Raw genomic sequence first — 18,539 nt, forward strand, 5'->3', positions numbered from 1 at the left:
AATAGAAGACAGAGTTTTATTTCTTAAAAAAAGAATAATTTTTTTTAAATTTATTTTGAGTCAATATTTTATTGTCATGTAATTTAATTTTGCACTTTGCTGTTAAGAAAAAGATTATCATATTTGAAAATTCGCGCGTCCTACATTATAGTTCTCTACTTGTCCGCCAGATGGCAATGTTCTATTTCTATATTATAATTCTTTCTTTATCAGCAAGGTGGCGAAGTCGTTTTTACTAAAAAGTCACTCACTAACGACATACGTTACATACTATATAAATACTGAATACTTTTCTTCCAAAATATTACGAATTTTTCGTATATTTTTGCAAGTTGGTAAGTGGATTTTTTTGAGTTTCAAAAGCATATAAATCAGTTCTTTTCAGAGCTATTCTTTTTTTTCTTTTATTTTTTATTTCTTTACTTATTTTTGGATAGTCTCATAGCTTTTTCATTTTTTTCAGTCACTTTTTCCGTACATTTTTTGTCTATAAATTCTTCTCTTTCATTTCTTATAAATTTCTTTTTAGACTCTCTTTTTTTCTTCTGTGAGTCGCATTTATTTTAGTTAAAAGTTAATCATCAAAACTTTTTTCTAAAGTTTCTCAATAGGTTAATTTATTTTACAATTAACATCTTGAAATGTCTGAGAAAATAAGACATGACAAATGTTTCAATCCTTTTAAGGAAGATGGAGTTCCGAATCATGTTGGTTCTAATTTGAGAAAAATTTCAAAATCACTTTTGCAATTAAAACCTCATCTTTCTGTAAATGCAATGGTATGTAATAACTGTTGGTTACAACGTTCACTGAATAAAAATGAAAGCTCAACTGATATCGATTCAAGCTTGCGTCAATCCACAGTTATTACACTGAAATGGATTGCGATACTGATCCTGTTTTAAATAATAAAAGTAACTTTGTTAAAAGTAAAAAAGTTACTTTTATTATTTAAAACAGGATCAGTATCGCAATCTATTTCAGTGTAATAACTGTGGATTGAATGAAGAAAATAAAAATTCAATGCAAAGATTAAATGATTTAGAAGAACTTCTTAGAGGTTTGAAAGAGAAGTTTTTAAATTTGAATGGAAATGATCCTACGAGGTTGAGAATTCTTACGATTCTTCCCATGTCTTGGAGTAACAAAAAATTTCTAAGAAATTCAATACAACTATTTATTTAGCAAAAAAATCTAAAGAATTAAGAGAAAGGGGTGGAGTTTTGGCTGAAGTAAATGTAGCAGTTGGTAAATAATTTTCCAAATTCTACTTTAATGAAAGTTGATAGATTCTTCAATGATGACACCATCAGCAGAATAATGCCCGGTGTAAGAGACGCTATTTCAGTAAAAATTGAATATAAGCGTTTAAAAGTTCAAAAGCGACTGCTACTATTAAATCTTATAGAGTTGCATGCATTTTTTAAAGAATCTCATCCCGATGTAATAATCAGCTTCAGCGCTTTTGCAAAACTTCGTCCGAGACATTGCATTCTTCCTGGAGCTTCTGGAACACACTCAGTTTGCGTTTGCACTATCCACCAAAATTGCAAGCTTATGCTAGATGCAATAGATGTGGAAGATTTAACAAAAGATTCTGTTATTCCAATCTCTAATTATAAAGATTGTTTGAATTTAATAGTGTACAGATCTCCTTCATCTGATTATCATTTAGATGAATGCAAACAGTGTCCAGGAATAACTCAAGTTTTAGAAATACTCACCAAAGCTTTCAGATCTGAATCTATAAAAAAAGTTGAATATACAACTTGGACAGGAACAGACAGATCAACAATGTTGACGATTACAACAAACGTAGAAGATTTTACTAACGATCTGTGTAACAAATTAGAGATTTTAAAACCTCATTCATTCATCGCTAATAATAACTGTAATTCCAGTTATATATTACTTTAAAAACGAATCTGAACTGACGCATAAGAGTTGTGTTTTTCTTTCTAACAGTGTGAAACATGACACTGCTAATGTGTACACAGTGCAAAAACAGTTAATTCCTGAAATAAAAAAAAATGTTGGCAAAACAACACTTTAAAAGCAGATTTCAAGTAACAAATCTAGCTAACCACAAGGAAGAATTTGGTTTAGATGCAGAATGGCATTATAGCGTTACTGCACATGGTAAAAGCGGATACGATGGTCTTAGTGCTACTTTCAAAAGAGAAGCGTACAGGACAAGTCTCACTGCCAAGCCATTTGAAGCTATTTTGACTCCCGAAGCTTTATTTAAGTGGGCAAAGAGTCATTTCAAAAATATTAAAATATTTTATTTCAGTAAAATTGAACACGACAAAAGCAGTAGACATTTAAATAAAAGATTTAAGGAAGCATTGCCTGTACCTGAAATTTCCAAATATCACTCAATTACATTTACTGGAGAAAATCATTTGTTAATCAAACGATTATCAAATGAAATTGATGGTATACAATTTTCAATTTAAAATTCAAAGTTTCAGGTAAAGTATAAAATTAAAAAAAAAATCTGCCATTTTAGATCCGCTATTATGAGTTTTTTAAAAATAACACCGGATTCGTAATCTGCGACTCTAAGAACACCTGAGTAACAAGTTTCAAATTAATTTAATCAATTTTCCAAAATTCGACATCGATATTGGATCCGCCATTTAAAATTTTTGAAAATGGATATTATATTCGTAATCAGCGACCCTGAAAACCCCCGAGTAACAAGTTTCGAGTGAATCCGATGAATTTTAAAGAATGTCCGACATTTTGATATTTTTTCAAATATCATTTAAGGATATATATAATACGCATCAAAAAGAATGTTTTCTGCCATACAAAAGCTTTTATTTATATCAATTTCACATTTATTTAGCAACAAATAGATTATTTTTTTGCTCCACGACTGCTGTGGACGGACGTACAAGTCCGCCATCTTGGAGTTTTTGAAAAGGCCACGGATTAAAAAAAAGTATAGGCTTCAAGCTTTAATTTAAGCCATTGTTGAATTTTTTTCGTTAAAATCAAAAATGGACAGATAGGGGGTAAAATTTGACAAAGAATGCCCCAATTATAAATATACATAATTTCTAAAATGTTTATATTAACGAAAATTAAAAAAAATTTAGTAATTATTAATAACATTAAAAAAATGTACACGGAGAAAAAAGATTTCTTTTATAAAGTAACTTTTACTACTTTCAGAGTAAAACTGGACCAACTCGAAGTTTCTGCGCATCTCTGGCAATTTTTACTCCAAAAATAGTAAAATTTACTCTAGAAATAGTAAAACTTACTACGGAAACAGTAAAATTTACTACAGAAATAATAAATTTTACTATTTTTGGAGTAAAAATTGCCAGAGATGCGCAGAAACTTCGAGTTGGTCCAGTTTTACTCTGAAAGTAGTAAAAATTACTTTTTCTTTTTCTCCGTGTATAATCAAAAATATACAATGTCTAAAATGTTAATATTATTAACGAATATTTTTAAAAAATTTGTAATTATTAGTATAATTTAAAAAATTAATTAAGTATAGAGATTAGCACCTTACGCGGCAGAAGGCGTCGAACTTCGTGTTCCGTGGACTGCTGCAAATGATCCCATCCGAATTTGTCCGCAAAATACTTTCGGCCATGATTGACCTTCCCCCGCCAAGGTTTCTTTAAAATATAAACAGACGAGTACCTGACGCGGCCGAAGACGGCCAACTTCGTCTTCCGCAAACTGCTGCGAATGATCCTATCCGAATTTGTCCGTAGATTACTTTCGGCCATACCCAACTCCCCCATTCTTCTCCAAAAAATAATAACTTTTGGTAGAAAAATGTACAGGACATAAAATGCGCTCTTTTTTGAGACCTACAACATATTGTATGATTTATGGCCGAAATTATTCTGCAGACAAAGTCGAGTTGGATAATTAGCAGCAGTTCACAGATAAAATGACTGTGATTGGTATCTCCCTCCTACGGTTTAATAAAATTGCAGAAATCGGTACCAAAATCGTTCAATTTACCCTGCATAGAAAATTTTATATTTCAACATGCTTTAATAGTTTTTTGGATCGCTGATTACGAATCCGGTGTCCATTTTCAAAAATTCAAAATAGCGGATCCAATATGGCGGACCTTTTACAAAAAGCTTTAAAATTCATCAAATTCGTTTAAAAATTGTTACTCGGGGGTTTTTGAGATCGCTGATTTCAAATCTGGTATCAGTTTTTCAAAATTCAAAATGGCGGATCCAATATGACGCACTTTTTAAAAAAAATTGTTCGGATTTGCTTGAAACTCTCTACTTGGGGGTTTTTGGAGTCGCTGATTACACGGAAAAAACAAACTAACTATTTTAGCACCAAACTGCTTTATCCTTTATTAGTATGCAATTTCGTTTACCTATTAAAGTATGAAATAATGGTTTTTTAGTTTAAAGTAAGTCCATACTAAATAAGTATAATGGTTATACTCTTTTAGTAATAGTGACGTACTTTAAAAGCATAAAGTTGATGCCCGCGAAGTACGACATATAGTCTACCTAAAATAGCAAGAGCTTCTTCCTTTTTGGTGTATAAATTCTTGCAACCTGCGTTTTGGCCTATATCGATATATCAATGGTTGGAAAGAGAGGGAGGCGTGGCCAAAACGCAGGTTGCAAGAATTTATACACCAAAAAGGAAGAAGCTCTTGCTATTTTAGGTAGACTATATGTCGTACTTCGCGGGCATCAACTTTATGCTTTTAAAGTACGTCACTATTACTAAAAGAGTATAACCATTATACTTATTTAGTATGGACTTACTTTAAACTAAAAAACCATTATTTCATACTTTAATAGGTAAACGAAATTGCATACTAATAAAGGATAAAGCTAGCAGTTTGGTGCTAAAATAGTTAGTTTGTTTTTTCCGTGTACGAATCCGAGATCAGTTTGCGGATATTAAAAAAAGATTTTTTTTATTTATCGGATTCACTTGAAAATCGTTACTCGGGGGTTTTCGGGGTTGCTGATTACGAATCCGAGATCAGTTTTTCAAAATTCAAAATGGCGGATCCAATATGGCGGACTTCTTTAAAAAAAATCTTTCGGATTTGCTTGAAACTCTCTACTCGGGGGTTTTCGGGGTCGCTGATTACGAATCCGAGGTCAGTTTTTCAAAATTCAAAATGGCGAATCCAATATGACGGACAAATATTTAAAATCACTGGAAACTACTTACTAGGTAACTTTGTAGGGTCGCTGATAACGTTTCCGACGCCAGTTTTTCATATTTAAAATGTGCGAATCTAATCTATTAAACGAATTTTTGAAAAATTGTTCGATTTTTATTAAATTTTAAATCCAGAAGTTTTTGAATTATTGAAAACTAATCTAAAGTCCAATTTTTAAAATTCCTCAATTTTTAAGATATTTCTTTAAAATAGTCAAATTTTGAAAATCTGGCTTGAAATTCGTAATCTGGTAATTCTAAAAAGAAAAAGTATGGAATGAAACATTTTTTGAAGGTATAATTTTGATAAAAAGGTTAATTTAAATTAATAAGTTTTTTCAAAATTTGTTCGCCATATTGGATCTGCCATTTTGAATTTTAAAAAACTGACGTCGGATTCGTAATCAGCGACCCCAAAAACCCCTGAGCAATTATTTTCAGACAAATATATTAAGTTTTTTCAAAAGTCGTCCGCCATATTGGATCCGCCATTTTAAATTTTGAAAAACTGACGTCGGATTCGTAATCAGCGACCCCAAAAACCCCTGAGTAATTATTTTCAGACAAATATAATAAGTTTTTTTAACAGTCGTCCGCCATATTGGATCCGCCATTTTGAATTTTGAAAAACTGATCTCGGATTCGTAATCAGCGACTCCGAAAACCCCCGTGTAGAGAGTTTCAAGCAAATCCGAACAATTTTTTTTAAAAAGTGTGCCATATTGGATCCGCCATTTTGAATTTTGAAAAACTGATATCGGATTCGTAATCAGCAACCCCGAAAACCCCCGAGTAACGATTTTCAAGTGAATCCGATAAATAAAAAAATCTTTTTTTTAATATCCGCCATTTTGAATTTTGAAAAACTGACATCCGATTCGTAATCAGCGACCCCGAAAACCCCCGAGTAACGATTTTAGTATGTTTTTTTTTATAAACTTTCTGATTAAATGCACATTATCCACTTATTGAAAAACTTTGACAAAAAAATTTTTTATCATTGCAAACCAATATTTTTTTAAAGCATAGAGCATTAGCTTCAATTTCCACTTTGGATCATGTAATTCCGATGTATTGTTAACGAGTTATTAAATATTCAGTTACCCCGAGTATACTCGGTGTTAACTGTTTTGGCACAGTCAATTTACCCCGAGCTAACTCGGGACAAACCGTAGGGACGATATTATGTATTAGTTTTCATGGTGTTTTATGGTTTTTTGGAATTTTCTCGAAAAATAATTACTTTTGGTAAAAAATATATAGGACATAAAATATGTGTTTTCTTGAGACCTACAACTTTTGTCTGAACCATTTTTCAAGATTTTGTGTTTTTTACGAGTTAATCGCAAAAAATCATGATTTTATGGTGTTTTTTATGGTTTTCACCATGATAACATTTGCGTCAAATTTCACTATGATTTTCGGAATCAGCACACAAAAATACGTTAATATACCAAATTCCATTTAAATCGGATGCATTTTCTTTTTTTTTTGCCATTTTCATGGTGTTTTGTCGTTTGTCGAATTTATCTCTAAAACAATGCTTTTTTTAAAAAAAATGTATAGGACATATAATATGTATTTTGATAAAACCTTTAACTTTTTTTAGACGCATTTTTCAAAATTTTGTGTATAGTCAAAGATAATCACAAAAAAACCATGATTTTATGGTGTTTTTTATGGTTTTCACAATGATAATCAAATTTGCGCCAATTTTTTCTATTATTTTCGTAATCAGCGCACCAAAGTACGTTAGCATACCAAGTTTCATTCAAATCGGAGGTGTACCTCTTTCGGAACTTTATCCAATAAATAAATACAATAATTTTAAAATTCAGTAAAAAAAATTATTGTATAATTTTTAAATTTAAAAATAATTTAAAAAATTAAAAATTTTGTGGTTTAGACATACAAATAATTGAATAATTAAAGTAAGATTATTATCAGCCAGTGTGTACCATGTAAACAGAAATAACATTTATGAAATAAAAATTCAATAATAATTTATTAAAATAGTTTACTGCCTTATGACATCTAGTACCGCACATTATTTTATTCCTAAAACATGAGCAAGGGCAATTGGATTGAATTCACGAAGATCTTTCGTGAATCCCGTTTAGCGACAAATACGAATTGGAGCTATGTTGCAATTCTCCTGAATTCGACAAGCCTCTATTGAACTGACGAACCCTCAATTCGTTCGATTTCAGTAAAGTAGTTTTCTAAGCTTTAATTCTTTCTAATTCGTCTGCACGAATTCTATAAATGCGTTAGTCAATTCGTTTGAATTCGTGAGTTTGATCAATTTAGTTCGCTAAACGCCGCAAAGGGAGGGCGAATATCACTCTTTCTTGCAGTTGAGGTGCCACTAGATTTGTATATAAGAAGTGAACTAAAATTTTTTTCTTGTTGAAATATTTTTCTGTCTGATGTCTCTCCTATTTATTAGGATGTGAGATGACCATTTTCTTATTTTAATTTAATTATTAAATGTAAAATAATAATAATAATAACTATTAAAAAATAAAAATAAAAAAAGAATTTTTTTTAAATAATTGATTTTTTAAATTATTAAAATTTTTAATATTGGCTTATTATTATATTTGGCTTATTATATTAGTAGAAATATTACTATTTGAGTAAATGATATTTTGCAATCAATTTAGTTATTTTTAACTAATTCAAATTTAAAGTAAAGGGCATAAATTTTGAAAAAATTATTTTGGAATCAATTTTTTTTTTTGAATAAATTGAAAATTATTTATTGTTAATTTTTATTACAATTAGATATTTAAGGTTGAATAAACTCAAGCATATAAAGTAATCGTAAAAGAAAATTATGCTTTCAAATTAATTTTTACCAATAAACATTAATGAACATGAAGAAAATTAATTCCACGCATTAGTTGTTGATTTATAAAAATTTATTGATTTCCTTAAGGCAAATTCAGTAATCAGTATGCAATCGTCAAAAATTTGCATATAAATAATCCTAACTCACTATAACTACTGCTTCCACATGTTCACATACACACAAACACACACTATTAAAACGTGCGCGCAGAGTTTGTGCGCCTCTCTCTTACGGCAGAGTTAGGGAATTCTTCCAGAATTGAAAATGTAGGTATTCCGAATAAGGTGATTGTAAATACTCTTGACACAAGAAATGTAATTTCTATCGGAGAATTACTGAAATATTATGAAATAATTCTAGACTTTTTTAGGAATTTATTTTTATTCATGGAGTAGTATAAGGAGACCGAACGACGTACATTGAAAGTGGACCAAATTTTGGTAACCGCTTAGTTTCATGAAAATACGTAATGGAACACAAGTGCTCTCGTGGGAAGTATGTAAACAGTGGGAAAAATTAGAAGTACGTTGAACATAACCCAAAAATACGTTGCTCCCCTGGCGGATTGTGAAAACCGAGTTGTAACCGAATTGGGTTACGATTCGGTTACGTTTCGGTTCATTGTGAAATATTATCGTTAATCGACGAAATATGTAGTAAATAACTATTAGGAATGGTTAATATACATTTAGAGAGCTTATTTATGCAATAATAATAATAAATTAAGATATAATTAATTAATAATAAGTGTTTTAAGTGTACAGTGCATACAGTTGTTGAATTACCATATATATGTATATTACCATTAGCTTAATTTTAGAAATTCATTCGAAAAAGTGATCCTTAACGCCATCTAGGGTTTAACGCGCGTATCACAGCTGCCGCTAATGGTAATATACATATATATGGTAATTCAACAACTGTATGCACTGTACACTTAAAACACTTATTATTAATTAATTATATCTTAATTTATTATTATTATTGCATAAATAAGCTCTCTAAATGTATATTAACCATTCCTAATAGTTATTTACTACATATTTCGTCGATTAACGATAATATTTCACAATGAACCGAAACGTAACCGAATCGTAACCGAATCGTAACCCAATTCGGTTACAACTCGGTTTTCACAATCCGCCAGGGTCCTTATTTTTAAAACTTTTACAATGGCTGACTGTCCAGCTGAGTTTAACACAATCAGTGGCGCTAGTGTTCCATTACGTATTTTCATGACACTAAGCGGTTACCAAAATTTAGTTCACTTTTAACGCAGGTTTAACATGGTCGTTCGGTCTCCTTATACTACTCCATGTTTTTATTCATCAGTTTAAAGACTTGCGGATACAGTTCCGGAATTCTTTCAGAATAGTTAGATAGATTTTAAGTAATATTCATGAAAACTTACGGAATTATGCACAAATTCTCGATTTCGGTACTAATTCGGTAATTCTTACGGAATTGTTTTTTCCGTGTATGACCCTAATTTTGAGGTTATGTCAGTATTTTTTTTCTACGACTTTGACCAAATTTTGAGTTTATGTTCGCCTCCACGCCTATGATATATATGTTATGGTAAAGGTACAAATGTCGGTAAATGTATACATTCACCGGGCTATTTGGTAAAAGTGAAAAATATTTCACAGAATGAAAATTGTATGTACATTTACCAAGGAAATTGTCGAATGTACACATTGTCCATCCTCGTTTGGTAAGAGAAGATATTATATTTTGTGTATTATCAGGGCCGGTCTTGGGGGCGCCTAAATTTTTTTCTGGGCTTATGTATACACTGATTGTGAGAAAATTTTGGTGAGACTGCTGGCTTTTCATGCGAACAACCAGAGCCCTCTGCCTCAGGATCTGCTATTCGCCCAGAAAAAGCGAGAATCTACTTCTCAGGGGCCTACTGCTGACTTTCAGGAGTAGATTTTATCTTTTTCTGGGCTAATAGCGGATCAAGAAGACTAGAACCAGGAGGTGAAACTTCCACGCTTTACCACAGTGAGTAGTGGCATGGTAAACGTGCACACGGTGGGCGTGTCATTTAAGTTCGGGTACTGCTAATAGAACGAATTTACGAATTCTGCGCATACTAACCTTGTAGGTTTTGAAGGGGAAATTTCGTAGCAAGCAGCTGCAAATGTTTGCGTCTGCTTGGTTAGGTTAGAAATGTCAAAAGCGAGATAATATATATAAAGGAAAGTCTTGAGAAAAGTATATATTATATATATATTACATATTACAACATACATATTACATATTCACATATTGAATGTACTTAATATAATATATTAAATTACAAATTTAAATTCAAAATATGATTTTCTAACTCATGAATATTAAAAAATTATTATTATTTAAAAACAAATTTTGTGCTGAATTGTGCTAGTCTATCATAAAAAGAAACAATCATAACAGTCACGAAATATTAAAAAATTTTCAAAATAATTAAATTTTAAATTTCAATAACAGCATTTTTTTATTCGGAAATATTTAAAACGTATTATTTTTCATTTAATAAATTTTGTGCTGCATTCTGCAAATTGAGCACAAATAGATAATGCAGCACAAATTAAAAACATCTTTAAACATAAAATGTATAGGTACTCAAATTTTTTTTCTATTTATTTCTTAAAAGAAGATGAAATTTTGAGAAGAAAATGATATGAAAGAAGGGATTTCGTCAATATTTCATTTAGATATTATAAAAAAACGGTCATTTTCAATGTTTTATAAAAATTACTTCTAAAGTAATTATACTTTATATACTTATATAAATATATATATATATATAGCCTCTGACCACATGTGTTTTGATTCCTTAAAAAAATTAATGTTAACAGATAATTTGAAAAATATAGGATAAATAAATATTAATTCTTAATAAGGCACGGTTTAAATTTTATGTTTTATTATAATAATAAATACTTACCTCATCTGATGGAAAAGAAAATAGAGAAAATATATGCAGTTCATTTTCTTTACCATATTTTTCGTCCACTATACAGTTTCTCACGCGGCATATTCTCACCATTTTTTTTATGAAAAGGCAACAATTTTATTAAATAATCGCATCCAAAAATTTATGGGTAAACCATTTGCCATAACCGCATAAATAGAAACTTAAAAACAGCGTCTGCTACATTTTAAATATCAGTGTCAAGAAAGTATGCGCAGAACACTCAAATTCGTCTGAATAGCAAAGCCCGAACAATAAGCCACGCCTTCTAGTGGCTTATTTTTCACGCCGTATCTTTACAACGAAGTTTCCCCTCCTGGTTCTAGTCTTCTTGTAGCGGATCCTGAGGTAGAGGGTTCTGGTTGTTCGCATGAAAAGCCAGCAGTCTCACCAAAATTTTCTCAGTGTACTTTACAAAAAAATGGTGGATATATGTTGATTCTTATGCGACTATGCTTTTTCCAACGGTGGGCATAAGTCAAAAAATATTTGACCGATTGACTTGAAAATTGAAACATAACTTGAAACATATATTTTCCAGTAGCCGTTTTTATTTAAAAACTTTTCTATGCAATTGGGAGCGCTTTGAAAAAAAAAATTTTTTGCGGGATCAAAATAAAAAGTTAAAAAAGTTCATAAAATTTTTTTGAATTAACCAAATAAAAAAATCGCACGTCACTCTGTGGAGAATATATTTAAGAAGTTTTGTTTAAATTTTCAAGTCAATCAGTAAAATACTTTTTGAGTTATCATGCCCATTATTACAAAAAGCATGGTCGCACAAGTATCAACATATCTCCGCCATTTTTTAATTTTTTTAATGTTTTTTGATTTTTTAAATCTTAAATACATGTACTTTATGCCATTAGTGCATTAAAAAATTATATCTTTAACAGTTTCGTTAAAAAAAATTCTATTAATACCGTAAAAAATTTTTGCGTTCAAGGTGACGTAACCCCTTAATCACATTAAGAAAAAAAAATTTTATCAGTTTAGATACAAATTGTAAATAAATTCATTAATGCAAAATGTCTAAAAAATTATCTGGAGCTGAGAATCGCAAAAGAAAAGCTGAAAAAGCACAAGCATTTCAAGAACATATAAAATCTATGAGCCTCGAAAAATATATAAAAATCGATAAAAATGTGAACTCACCATCTATGCTAAATCTGATATTAATAATGATCGAAATGCATAAATTTTGCAAAGTCCACTAGATTCACAATTATAATGTTCTTTTAATACTCAATTTTTGTCTATTAATATTTTGCGTAAAAATATATATTACCTGTGAATAATTATACTAAAATTATTTTATTTGATCAATTATATTATTTTTCATTTACAAATAATGATCTAAAAATTTGTTTAAATAAAAACATTAAAAAAAAATATAAGAAACACTGCTGGGTAAGAGGGCGACGTGAAATTTTTGCACGGGGGCGCTGAAAGGATTAAGTGTGGCGCCTACTTTAGAAGATCAAAAAATGCGTATACGCATTTATTCAAACACGTTTAAATAAATCGATGTAAGATTTAATGGATGTTTTCTTATATATTTAACCTTTGAAATACAATTTTTTCATTAAAAAAAATAAAATTTAATAATTAAATAAACGTCATATATATAACGCCTTACTGCTGCAACCCACACAGCACATAAAATTTCCTGAATTTGTCTTGAATATTTCATTGAAAGATTCGAAATATTTCAATGAAAGGTCCATGAAATTTTGATGCAACAATGAAATGTCCGCCTATAAGAAATATTGCAGTTCCGATTGTACGAAAAATTTCAGCGAAATGTTGAGGAAATGTGAGGATGAAAAATTACTGACATATTATTTTTTAATATTTGCAAAATAAAAAAATGAAATATGTTACAAATTTTTAAGTGAAATATTTTGAAAAGATTATTCATTAAAATTCTAGAAATATCGAAATGAAATATTTCTAAATTGTTAAAAATACATATTTAGGCAATATCATCCGGATATATTTGTGAAAAATAAAAAAAATGAATTTCAGAAATAAATTGCGGTAGTGATTGTGAAAATATGTGACAAAATTAGTTGACCGATAGTAAACCTTTGTAAATGAAAAAATTTTTCGATAATAATGCCTTAAATTATAACTTACAAGTGAATCTTAAATTTAACATATCTCAAAATGTCTTAAATCGACGTATGCCGTCTTTCCGGCGATCGGTTCATATGTACTTTTTGTCATTTGCAATTTTAGACAAATTAAATTTTAAACATTTGAATACTCTGAAAAATAGAAATGTTATCAAATGACAATTCTGCGAAAAAAATTTTTTGTTCAATTATAATTATGCAGTAAATTAAGAATTCAATTAAAAAGTTACGAATATTGAAAGTCCAGTCAAGTAAAATTTGTAACAAATTGACTTTTATAGTATATCCTTGCGTACCTGAGCGGATCTTATTTATTTTAAGTATTCTATTTTTATACTTACTGTTCATATATATTAATCATGTTTCGCTTGTTGCATCTTACGTGTAATAATTTCTTTATAATAAATAAATTGTCACTATTTCACTAAATACACAAATTTTGTCACATATTTTCACAATCACTACTGCAATTTATTTCTGAAATTCATTTTTTTTATTTTTCACAAATATTAATATTCAGGACAAATTCAGGAAATTTTATGTGCTGTGTGGGAATTTTCTTATTGCGTTCAACCTAGGGTCCACAATTCTTATTTAACACAAAAAAACAGATTTTTTTTCTTCAATTATACATTATTGCCTTCTGTATGAATTAAAAAATTTAAAAAGAAAGTGAAAATTTTACATGACTTTTAAAAAAATTTAATTTTGGCCAAAAAAAATATCATTTTTTCTTTAAAAAAAAAAGTATTAAATTTAACATTATCAAAAATAAATTTAATTCATACAGAAGAGACACTCTTTATCTTCAAAAGTTCGTTGTTTAGATTAGTTGGTTAGGTCTCCCACTCCGGTCCCTTCAATTTGTTTTTTAAAAATTTTCTTCCTAATGTTAGGTTCCAGAAAAGTAAGTTGATTGAATGTGAAGTTAGAAATTAAAAAATTATAATTGTTTTTAGGGTTCCGTACTCGGTTCGGAACCCTATTAATATCGGTTTTTTTGAAATCGTGTACCCCCCCCCCCCCCCTAGCGGCCACATAAATTTATCTGGAGGGCTGAAAATTAGTACACATATGTATTTTCGCGTGTAGATTACAGGAAAATTATAGCGAACTTGATTGGAATTGATTAACATAGCGTTGTCAAGGAAAAACCATGAATTTTTACGAAAAATGCCTAAAAATGACTATGTACCCCCCCCCCTAGCGGCCACATCTTTTGACATAAAGAGCTCAAATTTGACACACTTACGTATTTTTACGTGGAAATTACAGGAAAATTATAGCGAACTTGATTCGGATCAAATTACATAGCGTTGTCAAGGAAAAATCAAAAATTTCGAAAAAAATGATTTATTCTCCCTAGCGCACACAATATTCAATCCAGACTGTTCATACTTGCTGTAAAACTCAATTTTTGCGTGAAAAATACAGGGAAAAAATGTAAGCGCGATTGGAGTTGATCAATTTTTATCAAATTTTTGAAGAAAAATGATAAATTTCAGAAAAAAATGTATTTTTCCGCAAAAAACGAAAAAAGTTTTTCTACAGTGATTCAAATTTATATATTTTGACGTATTTTTACGTGTAGATTACAAAAAAAATATAGCGAGGATGATTGGAGTTGATTTTTCTGGAATTAATAAACAAATTTTATTTTTTAGATAACTTTCGATTTTTCCTTGACAAGCAGCTACTAGCCTTATATCAATATCTTAAGTTTTATCTCTTTTTGACTTAGAAAGATAAAATTTAATATTCAATATATTTTTAAAATGTAAATACAATAAATATATTGCGAGTTGAAATAAAATTATGCTTCTTATATTTTTTTAGTAAAATATTTTTTAAAAAATAAAATCGGACAAGTGCGAGTTACACTCGCACTGAAATCGAGGGTTCCGTACTCGAAGCGAACTTATTTGGTATAAAAACAAATGTTTAAAAAATATGTGTTGTATGACAACTAATATAAGTGATACGAAGAGGAACAATTTTCTTGAATTTTACAAAATTGTTCCTTTTTGTATCACTTATATTAGTTGTCATACAACACATATTTTTTAAACATTTGTTTTTATACCAAATAAGTTCGCTTCGAGTACGGAACCCTCGATTTCAGTGCGAGTGTAACTCGCACTTGTCCGATTTTTTTTATTTTTATATATGTGACCTGGACAGTGAAAAGGGAGCTTACGTGCGAAAAAATCGATTTTTTATTGATTGGTGATTCTGATAGAGAAAACTTTTTTCTATTAGAATCACCAATCAATAAAAAATTAATTTTTTTGCAAGTAAACAGCTTTTTATTTTTCACATTACTTTAAATGTAGGTATTTCAAAATATTACTTATTGGATTGTAATTAAAAATTTATTTTCAACTTCGATTCAAAGGCATAAAACATTATTTTAATACTGCAGAAATATTACTGCAATATTATGCAATGTTCCTTAAATATTGCAGCAAACAGGACACTTAAAGATTGCTTCAATATTGCAGTAACATTACACTGCAATATTGGCAACATTGCACGACAATATTGCAGCAACATATTGTACGAATATTAAGTGCTATTTGGGTAATCGACAGAAAGATTTCGGCGCGATTTTTAAAATCAACTAATCACAATTTTCTAGATAATTTTTGATTGGTTGATTTTAAAAATAGTGCCGAAATCTTTCTGTAGATTGTTTGTTCGGCCATTTGCAATTTCGGACAATTGAAAATTCTATCAATTAGAAATTCTGTTAAATGATTTTACGGTTAAGTAAAAATTCGGTATTATGAAAAATCTGTTATATGGAAATTCTATCAAATACTAATTCGAACAAATAAAAATTGGGCTCAAAAATAATTATGACAAATGAAATATTCATATTTCATAAAACATATTCATGCGTCCCATAAAAGTAATTATTTGTTACGAAAAAAATTTGTATAAAGTTTAACATACTACATTTTAATTGTGTAGAATTTAAAAAATAAAATGTGAAGACTTTAACAAGGGGGAAGTTAAACTGTATATCTTAAACTAGTTTAAGAAATTTTATTTTCTATTATAAAATTATTTTATGAAGAGTTTAATGGTGGGAAATTTAACTGTGTTGAATTTAACAAGTTTAAATTTTCATTACAAAATAATTTTGTGTAGAGTTTATCAATGTGGAATTGAACTGTGTAGAATTTAATACAATTAATTATTTATTATAAAATAAATTTTTGTGGAGTTTAACGGTATGCAATTTAACTATGTAGAATTTCTCGTGTGGGTTTAACATTGTAGAATTTGAATGTGTAGTTTCTGAACCGCCCCATAAAATTTCGGCTCAAAAATAATTATATCAAATGAAATTCTATTAAATAAAAATTCTAACAATTGATTTTTAAAACTTCATCATGTGTCCTGTTTGATATTTGACTAAATGCAATTTGACATATTTAAATTCATAGTAGTATCGCACATGACAGAAAGTTATTTCGATAAGTTTTACAGACTGCGAAGAAGTAGAAGAATGAGTTGAGGAAAAGGAAGGGAATCGAAAAGTGTGTAAGCGGGTTGGAGGGCAAGATTTGCGCGTTCTGCTGGTACTTGGTGGGACGGAATATAGCGAAGCCGGCTGTTTCTACTGAACAGTTTCAAGACCGTGTTACCAGGCGTGAGGTTCAGTGTCAGTGCCAAGGCAGCTGATGAGTACATACGTATATGTTAGTGCCTCAATATATCAATAAATTTCCATGGTCGTGCTCTAGACCTTTCTTACGATTTTTCCAATTTCAAGTATAAATTTATTTCACTTGAAATTTATTAAACGAATAACATTTTCAAACAAATCTGTAATGTTATCGACAATGCAAATAGTGTGCCTTTAATGTGACATCTTTTCAACATCTGCTTAACATACTCATGTGGAAATTGAAATATGATGCGAATCTAACAACAGTGATTTTTGTTTCAAGTCGGCACGTCAGAAGGTTTTACCGGCTTCAATTTTTTTCTTTCTGCGTCGGCGCTGCTGCGCGAATCCATTTGCGCGTTTTATACGATTTCAAGACAAGTTTCATTTTACTAAGCTCGTGTATCATCACGAATTTTCCAGTTTATTCTCGCGTGTCCAGTGGATTGCGTATAAGGTTCTTTCAAATTTTTGAAAAACATTCATTTCTGATAAATTCACACCGAGACAGAAATTGCAACGTGATGCAGTCGGCAGGCGCAACGCTGTACCAATGCTCTACGCATCCAAAGAAACTTTCTGAAAGGTATAGACTTTAAAAAGTTTATTTTCTTAAATTTCCTTTGGTTACATACCATTTTAATTTGTAAGTTTAAAAAAATATTTCTTAGTTTGAGTCCAGTATTCTTTAATTAAAAAATTGTGAGATTCTAATTCGTTATGAAACGTTTATAAATGCCACGTGTTTTTGCTTATAAACTTTTTTTTCAGTGAATGTGAAAAATTTTGTTATACTTTTATTTTTAAAAATTCAACTTTAGATTATTTTTAGTATTAGAATTTGATCTTGATTACGGGTAATTTTTGTCATAAATTCTTTTAAATCTTATTAAGTAATTGCATCCTAATAATTCTTTTAAAGATAAGTATACTCTATATTTCTGATTAAGTGTCACATGATAACGCTCTTAACATTGAAATAACACTGAAACGTTACGTAATATATGGATGGCCCCTAATGTACAAATTATTTCAATTATTTTCGTGATACATCAATGTTTTTATAAGTTGAAGTAAAATATATATTCACATGTGAATATTTTTTCGTATTCTAGTTTGTAATTTCTGTAATTTAATTTCTTTGTTGCGTTATTTTAAACTTATTTTAATTTTCGTATAACCTTTGTAAAAATAAATTTAATTTGCAATCAAAATCACAATTTATTAAACGGTTTTCTTGAAAATAATGATATTTTATTGAACGATAGCTGTTATTAATTTTTTCAGATATGATTTTTTAGTGCAACTGTTTTCTTTAACATACATACCATTTTAGGTATTTTTGTGATCGATGATTACGAATCCGGTGTCACTTGTCAAAAAATCAAACTGGCGAATCTAATATGGCGGCTTGTTTTTAAATAAAAACTTGTTACTCGTGGAATTTCGACGACTTTCAAGTAAATATGAATTTTTAAAATAATCAGAATTTGCCATTTTGAGTTTCGAAAATCTAATGTAAAATTCGTAATTATAACTACGTCGAAATCCCATGAGTAGGTAAATAAGTTGCAGGTGAATCTGATGAAATGTTAAAAATTCATCAAACATATTGCTTCCACCATTTTGAATGTTTTTAACCGTAAAATTAATTTTTAAAACATTTTTCAAAATGAATAAACTTATAAAAATTAGCTCATTTTTCAACATTAACAATTT

General features: G+C 29.5%; 1 protein-coding gene across 2 annotated transcripts in view; it reads left to right on the forward strand.

The window, feature by feature from the left end:
* The window catches only part of LOC127287509 (DNA-directed RNA polymerases I, II, and III subunit RPABC3), a 103,308-nt gene that overhangs the window by 39,678 nt on the left and 45,091 nt on the right, over positions 1 to 18,539 (forward strand). Inside the window, exon 1 of one of the 2 annotated variants that reach the window (XM_051314498.1) lies at positions 16,806 to 17,406. The exons of the other annotated variant lie outside the window; for it this stretch is intronic. The gene's annotated coding sequence lies outside the window, so the exon portion shown is untranslated. Of the gene's footprint in view, positions 1 to 16,805; positions 17,407 to 18,539 lie in introns of those variants that run through there. 2 annotated transcript variants of the gene reach the window in all.

Source organism: Leptopilina boulardi, unplaced genomic scaffold, assembly GCF_019393585.1.
Source record: "Leptopilina boulardi isolate dan_hultmark-lab unplaced genomic scaffold, ZJU_Lbou_2.1 LbouV2_371, whole genome shotgun sequence".
Lineage (NCBI taxonomy): Eukaryota > Metazoa > Arthropoda > Insecta > Hymenoptera > Figitidae > Leptopilina > Leptopilina boulardi.